General features: G+C 36.7%; 1 protein-coding gene and 1 long non-coding RNA gene across 12 annotated transcripts in view; one reads left to right on the plus strand and one right to left on the minus strand.

Annotated features, from left to right (window-relative positions):
* The window catches only part of LOC106664475, a 177,961-nt gene that overhangs the window by 140,239 nt on the left and 25,350 nt on the right, over positions 1 to 12,372 (minus strand). Inside the window, exon 2 of the long non-coding RNA XR_002911011.1 lies at positions 9,565 to 9,731. This is a non-coding gene — a long non-coding RNA (uncharacterized LOC106664475). The remainder of the gene's footprint in view (positions 1 to 9,564; positions 9,732 to 12,372) is intronic.
* The window catches only part of LOC106664467 (probable nuclear hormone receptor HR3), a 132,464-nt gene that overhangs the window by 107,692 nt on the left and 12,400 nt on the right, over positions 1 to 12,372 (plus strand). The window lies entirely within an intron of this gene.

The following is a 12,372-nucleotide window of genomic DNA, read 5'->3' on the forward strand; positions in this document are numbered from 1 at the left end:
TTGTTGTGCCTTCCCTATTTATATCCCTGACTGACCATTGAAGATGGCGTAATGCTGATTCACGCGTGACAGGCAGAGTAACCTAGGTAAACATGAATGATCGAACACTGACCAACTTTACTCTGAATTATAAATTTGTTAACTGCTTTAATGTTTTCCTACCAATGATGGTCATCCCGCACATAGCAAGAAGAAATCACAAAATAAATTATAGTTATTTTAGTTCTGCATTTATTAACTGATTCTGGTACAATACAATTCTACTTTTTATGTTCGAGCTTACACGAAGCTTTCAACCCAGGAACTGGGTTAGTACAGCGCGATATCGAACCAGAAATTTAAAGCCCAACAGACAACTTGGAATGCGAAAATACCAAAACTCTTGGGGACATGATTTGCAGCAAATTCCAAGAGTTTTGTGGACATTTTATTATTGCGAGGAAAAGTGTTTTGATTGGAGTTTCTTCGAAGGCGATAATGACTACGGAGGGGTCAAGACAGGCCTTATCGGAGGAGACCACGCAAGGGGGGCATTGCTCCCACCGAGCGACATCGATCCCGCGGCGCCCTCAATTCTTCATTCACAACCCCTATTTTCGCCCCCCATCCAAAATAATACTACCGTGGCTACCTTGTAACAGAAGAGAGCAATACAGCTTTGTTCGTAGTTTTGTCGTTTGTCCATCATTTTGGTTTACCTACCGCTGTCTCACCTTCTGAGGTACTTTGTCGGTGACTCACTCTGCTTATACGCCTAGGTTTATGATTTTTTAAAAATATTTATTAATTACATACAGCTTGTTCGATTCCGATCATGTTACTACCACCCGGTGTTTTATAAATATTTTTTTTCAATTTGCTATCAGTGGTTGTCAGGAATACAAGCACAGCACGGCGAGGCACTGAAACAAACCCATCACTCAATACGGTAAAATGTTAAAACTCCTTTGAATAAAACATATAGGATGGCAAGAATAAAATGATAAGCAACGGCTAAGCTGCAAAATCAACCCTAATCTCATCATTAAGTACAAACGAAAAATTTAAGCACGATGCAATATCGTCATACTGATGGATCAGGATGACTGAAATCTACCAAACTACAGTTTCATCACCCTTCATAGCTCAAGAAGAATCCTAAAAATTCAATATTGTTTATATAACAATTTATAAATGTTGGTATGATTGCATGATCCACCGTCCTCCCTAATAGCAAGTTGTAATTAATAACAGTTCTTCCTGTCGAATATATTAAACAAATAAACTTGAGTGACTTATTCGTAAACAAGGTTTTTGCCCGCTAAAAGATCGGACCGGTGAATAACACTCTAGACAGAGTCTGTTGTTGACCTACATTTCTTTTTATAGGGAAGATCTATTTTTGCCGGATTATATTTGGGCGGCCCATTAATAGAAGGTTTTCGTTTTCAACAAATTAATCTAGCTATTGAACAATGTAGTTTTATCGCTGGATCGGACGAATCAATCTTCGATTTCGCCCTCATCAGTCAGTCGGATCGGTTATGTCTGTTTTTTTGTTTGTAGATGTATTATTGGTTCAGATGAGCAAAATACCCAAGGAGAAGTTTTATCTGTAAAAAAAGATATTTAGATTTTTTTACATATGTTTTCTGTGCTTCTTTTAACATATCGTTATTACAGAATCAAACTTAAGAGTTGAACAATTCAACTCGGGTTCATTATTTTGGCCAAGATTCAAGACATAGGGTGGTAGAAAGGCTGGACGCCAAATTCTGCAAGATTGCTGTTGATCCGATTACTTAATAGTCGTTTCGGAACTTTGTTTTGATGAAGTTCGTAATTCGTAGAATGAATTTTATTTCTTTTCCTTTCTCGTTTTCATTGTTGTGGAAAGCTAGAGATTAATTAATTTCGGCTTATCTGGAAGATATTTCAATGCTCTAAGTACTTTATGAAAGACTACAAAGCAAAATATTAACTCATTTACCTTTTGAAAAAATTTCTAATGCTTAGTCTAGTTTCCAATTGTAGTAAAATTTGAATAATTCTGGATTGTTAACTAAAAGAAAATCTATACGAGCATCTACTTTTGCAATTTTTTTTAAAACTAGTTTTTTTAAAGCCTTGAAGAAGGCTGTAATTTTTATAAAACACACATTCTATTGGCCGAATGAGGGGGTTACGTTTCTAGAACCCGCACTGAAGTCGGGCTCTGCGTTCTTGCATAACACTCGCCCCTTGTTTGCCACCCCTTCTTTCCACACTCCCCTTTTTTCCTGGGTTTTCATAATTTTCCCAATTTCCCAAATGCTTGGATCTGGAGGCAAACGTTTTTTCCGCTCGGGTCGTTCCCCTCAGGCCGAAGGTTTCTTTCGCCGGGCGACCTCCGCCTCCCCTCCAACAACACTTGAAGGTTTTTACAAAACTTTTCTAAAAAGTCTTTATGAAATTATTATATTTAGCCGCTCGTTTTCTACCGGTGATTGATGTGGAGCCCAAAAAATCGATTGAACTGCTGCTCCCTTGTATTATTATTTGTTTAAAAGATGTTCCAGATGAATTTATTTTCCTATATAGGCAATGCAACGTAATAGTGTTCTCAATTGCATTGGCACTATTGAAATTGATTAATCAATCATTGACAGTTTTATTGGACTCGACAATTGTCGTTTATTCCAGCTGGATAAATAAATTAACCGGCTGTCGCCCTTTTAGAACAATGTTTGTCGCACCATTATCCTGATCCTCGCTATATCCATCGCGTTGACCACTAATAGTCGTCAAATTTGACAAACAAAAAAACCCTGCAGAAACGGGCTTGCGAAGTTCTACTATCACTGCGAATTCCTCCTTGAACGTTCAACTCTCGGTCGACCATGTCTGACTCGATCCAAACCAAGGAAACACTTTCCAATTTGCGACTCCTCATCCTCGTAAAAATCGCACCCAAGGCCTGAGGAGAAATCGAATCTCTGCAAATATCAGAAAGTCGATTGAAAGGTTGGATTTAGAACGTAATTAATTTAAAAATAATTAAATAAAACGGGTTTTGGTTTTTTACTCGTTAAGAGGCATTGTTGAAACTGTAAAGTTATCCCAATAGATTAACATCCGCTTATTTACAAATACATTTATCTTTTGTATAAATTATTTATATTATAATTATAGTGCCCGTAGGTAAATTCAGTACTGAATAGAGTGGGAGTAGTTTTTCACCCTTCTCTCCCAGAGGAGTTATTGATCAACATTCTTTTCCCCCATATATAAATTTATATAAGAAAAGCCATTATTATTTGGAAGATCGAAAACGGTTCTGTTATTGACCGGACTTAAATGTCTTTTGGGCTAAAAAACGGTTCTGTTATTGACCGGACTTAAATGTCTTTTGGGCTAAACTTTCTCTCCGGCAAATTGTTTGCATTGATAGAAAATCTAGTGCGTGATGTCGTTGGGAAAAGACTCTTCGTGACGTCGGCAATAAGGGCTAAACAGCCGATATCTCCTACCCCGAATGTTGGCGGTTCCCCTCTTCGAGGAGATGGACCGGATCAAGCGGTGCACGGCGGACCATCGTGGTTTCGTGGGGTAATGCATCGTGATGGTGGAGTTATTAATCAGCCGGCCCGAGGCACCCTCCGACCATCTCTCACGTCTTTCCGTACAGCGTCATGCCTTTGTTTCGTGATTTCGCTGGGCATAAGAGTGAACCAACCCCTTATAAATTAAACATAAAGATAAATGTCTTCGCCCGGGACGATTGGATGGCGCAACTTCACAGGGAGACAGGGAGATAATCGACAAGTGCTCAATTATCAAGAGCTGAAGTTTGTACAAAATAGGCTGTAAACAGAAACCGTTCGCTCATTTAGATCTACTAAGCCTTCGTTTTAAACAAAAATCAAGTATATCAGTAAAGTCATCGATAGGCCTGTTTCCATCAGATGACCTTTTTATGTTTTAGCTCGGCATGTTTACTCCACATGTTTTATATGAGATTTCCTCCTTGAGTCTGCGAGATGGTAAACCAGTAGTTATGTCGTTTTCGAACTTATAGTAAATGCGAAGATCCAGAATATGAATTTGTAAGATTTAAGATTTCTTCTTGAGGTCTACTAACTGATTAACTAATAATTTGGTCGTTTCCGATAATTTTGGTTTGCTATCCTTGATGTTTTGGTCAGCCAGGCAGGTTTGCCACTATATCAGAGATGGGTTTGCGAAGGTACCTCACCCTGCCAACAACCTAAACATTGAAGATGTCAAAGTTCGAAGCTGTCTGATAGACTATATAACCGTGAGGTTAGAAGGTTAATGTGACCAAAAAAATTAAATGCGTTGTTACAGAACACATAATTTCTAAGGATATGAGATTTCCTCATGAGGTAGAGGTGTTGAACAAGTTTGGTCGTTTCCGATCATTTTGGTCTCCCTGTCGTCGCTTTTTTGGTCAGTCAGGCGGGATTCGACATCTTTCATAGTGGGTTTGTATCGGTGCTTCATTTTGCTTGTAACCCTGAACATTGAAAATGGCGAAAGGCCGAAGCGCGTCTGACCCACTATAACCGTGAGGATAGCAAGCTAATGTGATGGTACAAACTACGAACTTCTTAAGATGTAATATTCCACCTTGAGGCCTGTGAAGTAATGAACTAATAGTTCGGTCGTTTCCCATCATTTTGGTCCGCTAATCCTTGCTGTTTTGGCTATTCCAACGGGTTTCGCATTTCACCCATTCAGTTGTTGGTTTGTGTCAGTGCCTCACCCGAATTATAACTCCGTCAATTAAACAGTCTGACCCACCATAACCATGAGGAGAGCAGACCGATGTGTAAAAAGCGTATAATAAATGCTCGGTTTAGAATACGCGAATTTTTGGTGAGAATTCCTCTTGAGGTCTGCAAAGTGAACCTGTAGTTTGGTCTACACTTCAGATATTATAGCAATACTTAAAATCTGCGTAGGTCGATATCCTATCACTTTTATAGCCGATGATCTGACAAGTAATGAATTCTTTACCTCTAAAGCTTTTAAAATTATAATAATATATTAAAATTATATAAACGGCTGATTGAATGTTGAGCAAATTCTCGAAAAAGACGATGAATGTAATGGTCAGACATATCCTGCAGTTTTGTATTCGTTATTTCCTTAAAAATATAATTGAAGATTCGGTAACAATTATTAAATATTTTAAGATACTGGAACTTTATCAGAAAGACGTTTTAGCCTGATATCTCCTCATTTTGCCAATTGCATCCTAGATACTGAATGCCCATCATTGTACAGGTTCCAGTTGCCAGTTGGCTACTAATTGGTCTCTATTATTACACACTAAAAAACAGGACTATAAAGCATGCCGGAGAACGTTTAACCGCTGACAAAGTATAAGCTGGTTTTAAGAAAATTGTTATTTATTATGGATAAACACGGCAATGCTTCGTCAAAACCAATTAAGAAGCTGAACATTTGAGTGGAATGTGTAATGCGAGAAAAAGACGTTCATTTAAATGAGAAACGGCGAGGTAGGTTGTTAAAAAAACGGAACATTTTGATTTTTTTACAACATATATGCTGCTTTGTTAGTTATACATCGGCAATCTAAAATGCAGAATACAATTGAAACCTTCCTGCGCTATGTTTATATTTTGCATTGCTCATATGCTAACAATTTTTTTGTACTCTAATGAACCAACCTAGAGGTGTTTACGACTCGGTGTTTTTGTACAAAAGCTGGGATTCTTCAGAGGAGGATTTTTGAAGGAAACACGAAGATGTCCAGCTCGGCTCTCGAGAAGAACGGCCGTAGCGAAAGCTCAAGGAGAGCGCCGGACCATTATAATGTAACCGCGGGTTGCCCAATCCTTTTGATGCCGAAACAATGCAAAATATAAAAATAGCGCAAGAGGATTTCAATTCTATTCTGCATTTTAGATTGCCGATTGGAATTACAAGATACAGACATTCGCCGGTTAAAGGTTAATTTCACAATTCTTTCTACAGCCTATTGACTTTTCCAGCATGTGATATCCCCGTCGGTAGAAAACCTAACGAGCATATCTTTATAGATATTGATAAATGGAACCTTTTTCATATTTGTTTACCTACGCTTATATGCTTTTTTCGGTCATTAAAGATATACGTTACTAAAACAATGGAAATAATCAACAGGGTTTCGTTTATTTTATACTATCAAAGTTTTTACCAGTATTTTTCAAGTATAACAAACCGTGACAAATCTTTTTTGTACGTCATAGTTCAAAAATAACCCTTTCTTTATGAAAAATTGCCAAATTATAAATGGTTTTTTATTACAAAAACCCTCTGATTCAAATTTATACACTCAAAGACAAAAAAAGCCTGACACTTATTTTCCATAATAACTAGGCATCCAGTTAATAGTTGACTTAAAACATAAACAAAACATCAACAACTTGTTGTTTACCTTTATAGTGTTACTAACGGTTTTACACTCTTAAATTAAAAATAAAGAAAATCAGTTCAATTTCATCCTTTCCAGAGCCAACTTGTCGAGTGAGTAATTGGCTTTTCCAATTGTTTTTTTTTATGAAATTATTTGAGTGAAAAATAAATTATTAATTTGGCCAAGGTCCTGAGTATGCCGCGCTCTACTGTCCGCGATGGACTACTGCGGTTGGGGCCTACCGGAAATCTCGATGAGGAGGTAGTGGTCGACCGCGATGTACTTCGGCTAGAGACGATTGTTCTATTGCTTTTACCCACTACGGAACCGTCATTTAACAGCTTCTTTGATAGATAGTCAACTCCGAACGGTCCTTAATGAAAGGGTGAGCTCTAAAACAGTCATCAGGGAGAAGAGCTTAGTCTCAAGTTATTCCGTACCAGGTACTACTAGAGAGGCATCAAGTATAAAGGCGACTATTCGCAAATCAGCATTGTGCTCAGACATTTGAACAAGCTGTTCTCTTAACAGATGAGTACCGGTTTGGTTAGGGGCAATCAAATCCTGTGTGGAGATGTTGAGAACGCTTTGCTTCATGTGCTATGCGTAAGTTACTGCATTTTCAAAGAGAGTCTGTTATGGTATGGGGTGAAATATCCATGGTATGGGGTCCATGCCCATGCCTAACTGATTATCATGGAGAATGGATCATTGACTGCACTAACGTACATTTAGGAAGTTCTTCTGGAAGCTGGGGTCCCATTCCCTCCATATATTGTTGGGGGGGGGCAACATCTAATGCATGATAATGCTCGACCTTTACTGGGAGGGTGAAGGGATTACAACAAGTTATTGACCAGCACGTTCTCCTGTCATGAATCTCATAGAATACTTACGGGACATGATAAAGGGATTCGACATCGTTCCGCCTCCAAAGAACGTTGAACAGCAGCTACAGTTCTTGTTGAAGAATGTGATTCTGTTTCACAAGAAGAAATCCGGTCACTTATTTACTACATGCCTAGGAGTCTTAAGGCCCTCCCTCCGCAAGGTCAGAGGAGGTAATTCGCGTTATTAAGAGCAAAACTATATAAAAATTGTTTAGTTAAATTGCAGAGAAGAAATTTATCGTAAAGTACCAAACTTAATGTTCAACACCCACCTCAAGAACTTATTGTTATTATCGAAGTTGACGTATTTCGACGGAATCTGTCATCCTCAGGCCTGACGTAATCAACAAAAAATGTCTCGGAACATCTCTTCTGTGGTTCCTTGCGTAAATGTATTAATTGAATCTCGAGGAATTATGTCTGAGAGATTGAAGGGGCATTCCTTACCCATCAGCTTGTAAATTTTTTTCCAAAATATCAATCTGTCAGTATGATCAAAGCTGACAGTTGGTCTATGCATTAGTGATAAAAGCTGTTCAAATTATAAAGGATCTATTGAGAAAGTAATCGAAATTTTAAAAAATGGCCTGTGATTAACCTCCATTGGGTTATACCATCTAATCTGCCTATGGTCATATACATCCTGGGCAACTTGGTTTCATGAAAACATAATGAAGATTCACTAACAGTTATTGAAGATTGTAAAACTACTACTTAGATGATCGTTTTAGCTATGAAGCCCCACTGCTTCAACGACTATCATCCTCAATCAACATTACGAGACGATTCTAAAGATCTAAAACAAATATTGTATTCCGACGAGGGTTAAGTTCGTGCGTATCGCATAAAAGGCACAGTGGCAAATATTTGGCGAGAAAATAAATAGCCAAGGCGCAAGCACGAGGTGCAAAGTTTTCGATGGGGGGAGGACTTTGGAGGGGACAGCTCTGTCTCTTAACTTTCTCCAAAGTATACGTAACAGCTTGTGCAACGTTTCCTACGCACGCACTTCACATACGATCTTTAATTGCCATTTTTTTCCTTCTTCCCGTTGCTAACGAATCGGAATCACCGTGTAATTTTCGGCTTAAGATTCTCCTTAAAAAAAAGAGGGGAGTTCCTGACTGATATCTGATGGGTTTTTGCATTTTTCTGACTCCTATCTTTGGAAAAGCTGTTTGTAATTGATGAAATATATATCTATATAGTAAAATAATATAAACAATAAAATAATAATATATATAAAATATATATGGAGAGAGCGAATTTAAACAATTGTCTCTGAGCAATATCAACATCAAATTGAAAGAGGATTACGTTTTTTTTTGCCTTCACTTTCCAAACTGACGATAAAAAAAAATGAAAAACCTATTAAATTTAATGATTCAGAAATTATTGTTAACTTAAAACTTTTTTTTCAATTGATATTTTATTTTATGCTGATCTACTTTTATTTTGTCAGTCTTGCCATTTGGGAATTTCTACTCTTCTTCAGAAATTTTATTATATGTATTAATTTTTTTGTCGTTTCAAATTTTTCCATGATTATTCGTTTAAATAAATTATTTTCCATTGGCACTTCAAAATTATTTGCACAAATACAGGCTCAGGAAGAAATCTTGAACTTATTAATGTTCTTCGTGTGTTGAAATCCAAACCAGTCTGACTTCACTCCCAGGCAGGGACTATTTCTTTTGCGTAGCAAGATAAAACGATTATTAATCATTTATTTTGCATAACCCAAAACATTGAAGCAACGAACAATTCATATACTTTTTACAAAATTTTACGTTTTTAATTTGACGATTTTTTCACCGTGCTTAAAAAAGTTTAATGTGTTTTCGTATTGTGGCTGGTACGGGAGTTTTATGTACTTGGGCTCAGGTGAAGTTTAAAGCCTGGGACTTGATTTCACGAGCGTCAGTATGCGTTAGTAGGTCCTTAGCGGTAACGTTAACGGAACCGTTTCTTCCGCGGCCCACCTCACCGTTAGCGTTCTGCTCGACATCAAACAACTTGTAGCCAATCCGATTTTCTACCGGATCCTTTTCCTACTATAGGACAGTTTTACAACGAAATTCAGTTAGTTTGCGCCTGTTTTTCTGTTGGGCTTATTATAACAATTAGACTTTCGTTAAATTTATCTTTTATCCTAGATTTATTCATGTTCAAAAATATTTTATTAGACAACCAGACGTCGTGAAGTTTGGCCATTTGATGGTGAGATTTTTCAACGATTGTTTGTACATTTTATGAAAATTTTACACGTACCTTGCAGTTCAAATTGAGGAGACGAGATTTCTTCTTGAGGTTTATGGGGTGGTGAACTTCTTATTCGTTTCTGATCATCCTGGTCCGCCAATCCTCGTTGTTTTACGCTGTGCTATCATCAGAGAGAAGTCAGGCCAATAACCAAAGTACAAGTTCGTTCCTCAGACCTCAAAAAGAAATAACAAAAATGAGTTTATTGATAATATTGTTGTTTTTTTAATTCAATTATGGTTATCAAAATTTAATTTTTATCTTGATCCTCTCTATTCCACTCTATGAAACTTGGCAGCACCCTGAAATCGATACTTGTTAAAAAAAATGAAGGCTACTTTTTATCAATGTGTGTTTTTGGTTGTCTCCGTCTGTGGAGTAGAGTGGATTAATAGAGTGGATCGGATTGTGATGAAATCCATAGGGGACCATTTAGAAACCAACCCACATAATCTATGAAAATTTCATAAAAATTGGTCCCATGATTATTCAGAAATCGTGAGATGCGGTCTGGACCCATCTCACGATTTCTGAATAATTATCGATTAACGGTCACTAATCACCACACATTGGTCCCATGGTTTCAGAGTTTTGCCAGTTACAAGGAATTGACCATAGACAGACAGATACGGAATCAAATTTGCTCAAAAAGGTCGGAAACGCAAAATGCGATTGGAAATTTTGATTTTGGAGGACAACAATTTTTTCTACTTCCCGCATCCTTACCTCTGTAGTTCGGAAGTAAAATTTAATCAATTGTGTTATTCATGATGAAAAATTTCATTTCCAAATCGACCTGCTGGACCATTAATCAAACCATCGATACGTTAGCCGAGTCGTTTCCAATCATTTTGGTCCGCTTGTTCTCGCGCAGTGGTTGTCAGTGTATAAGGCACCAACCAACACCCACCACTTTAGATGGCAAAAAGCCTAAACGCGACAGACAGGCCAAGATGAAGTGAAATACAACGCAAACTAAAACCATCAGCTCTTTCTAGTTTCAGTATTACATTTTCCTTACTAAACTGTTTTATCATATTAATTTTAAAATTATTGTGTAAACAACAGTTTTTTAATATATTCGGAGTACATTCTCAGCAAACAGATTTATAGGGCTAGATATAAAAAATTCTGAATTTGTACGACAAATTTGTCCATTTTGAACTTAAAAATGCCTGCCGGCCTCTCATAAAATAGTTTCTATTCAAACAACTCGACATTAAAATTGCTGATGCTCAATTGCTGTCGGTTATAAGTAGGGCGAGACACCAACAAACACCCACCTCTTGAGATGGCAAAAAGCCGAAACATGCCAGACAAACCAAGATGATGGAAATACAACGGAACTAAACCTATCAGCATTTTCGACTTTTGAAATTAGAATTTGGTACCCAAGTTTGTTACTATTTTGCATTACGATAAAATTTTATCGTATTTAAGTATTATTTTATGAAACAGGTATTTCACTATATTCGGCGTAGATTACAAGTAACTATATCCCGAGAGCTAGATATAAAAAATTCAAAATTTTGAACGATAATTTGCCCATTTTGAACGTAAAAATGTAAACAGCAAGCCTATCTGTTAACGGTAAAATATTTTTTATTCAAACAAAGCTGCATTAAAATTGCTGTCACTCTGTCGTCAGGGTTATAAACAAGGAGAGGCACCTTGAAACACAGATTTCTGAAAATAGCAAAAAGCAACCAAGTTTCTTACTATTTGTCATTATGATAACGTTTTATTGTGATAATTTAAGGATTATTTTTTAAAAAATTTATAATATATTCGGCGTACGTTCCCACTAAGCATATGTAGAGGGATAGATACCAAAAATTCGTAATTTTAAACGACGAATTTGTCCATTTTGAATTTAAAAACAATACAACCAACAGCCCTTTGTCATTCATCAGCTCACGTTCATCACCCACCTCTGAAAATTGCAAAAAGCGTCCAACTTTTGACTATTTTTCATTAAGATAAACTTTTACCGTACTTTATTTAGGTATTGTTTTATAAAAACATGTTTTTACTATATTCGATGTACGTTCCAAGTAATTATATTTAGAATGCTAGAAATCAAAAATTCATAATTTCGTATGATAAATTTGCTCAATTTTGAATTGAAAGTTTATAAAAGAGGCCTGCCTGCCTTTCACAAAATAATTTATTAAAAAAAAAAAAAAAAAACAGTAAAATTGCTGTCGTCACGCCTGTATTTTCTTCAGATAAAGAAAAAATCAAATACTAATTTTGAAAATTTCATAAGGAATAGAGATATAAAAACAAAGAAAACGGACTTGCAATATACAAATTATGTGTTTAAAAAAAAAATAATATCATTATTGCAGTAAAACAGGATTTACCTGAGGTTTTCTACTCTGTATGAAATGAGACAAGAATAATTGCCCAGATCGTTTTTGAAAGGGACATAATATATTCTCCTTCGTAAAATAAAGTTTTTTTAAAACAAAAATTCTGTTACACTCTTCTGATGTCTCAGCATGTCAATAATTTGAATTCGGACCGCGTCTATTTTAAAATATCAAATTTGGCATTTTTAACCTAGGAGGGATTGTATTGTTATTGTACAGTCGGCCTGTGGCGAAGGATTCAGATGTTGTGGTTGAATGTACGCCGGCAAAGGGGGCAACAACCCGCCAAGGTTGTTACAATGGCCTATTTTCCACCGTAGTGACTGTACGTCCTTGCCAACGAGTCCGACGCACTAAAATATGTTAAAGGCGTTAACGCATGCCGTCAGGGACACCCGATTTTTTTACGGGCAAAAAAATTGTTTTAAGTTCGAAAACAGGC

Source organism: Cimex lectularius, unplaced genomic scaffold, assembly GCF_000648675.2.
Source record: "Cimex lectularius strain Harlan isolate CLEC.00 unplaced genomic scaffold, Clec_2.1 scaffold13, whole genome shotgun sequence".
In the NCBI taxonomy this organism is placed as follows: domain Eukaryota; kingdom Metazoa; phylum Arthropoda; class Insecta; order Hemiptera; family Cimicidae; genus Cimex; species Cimex lectularius.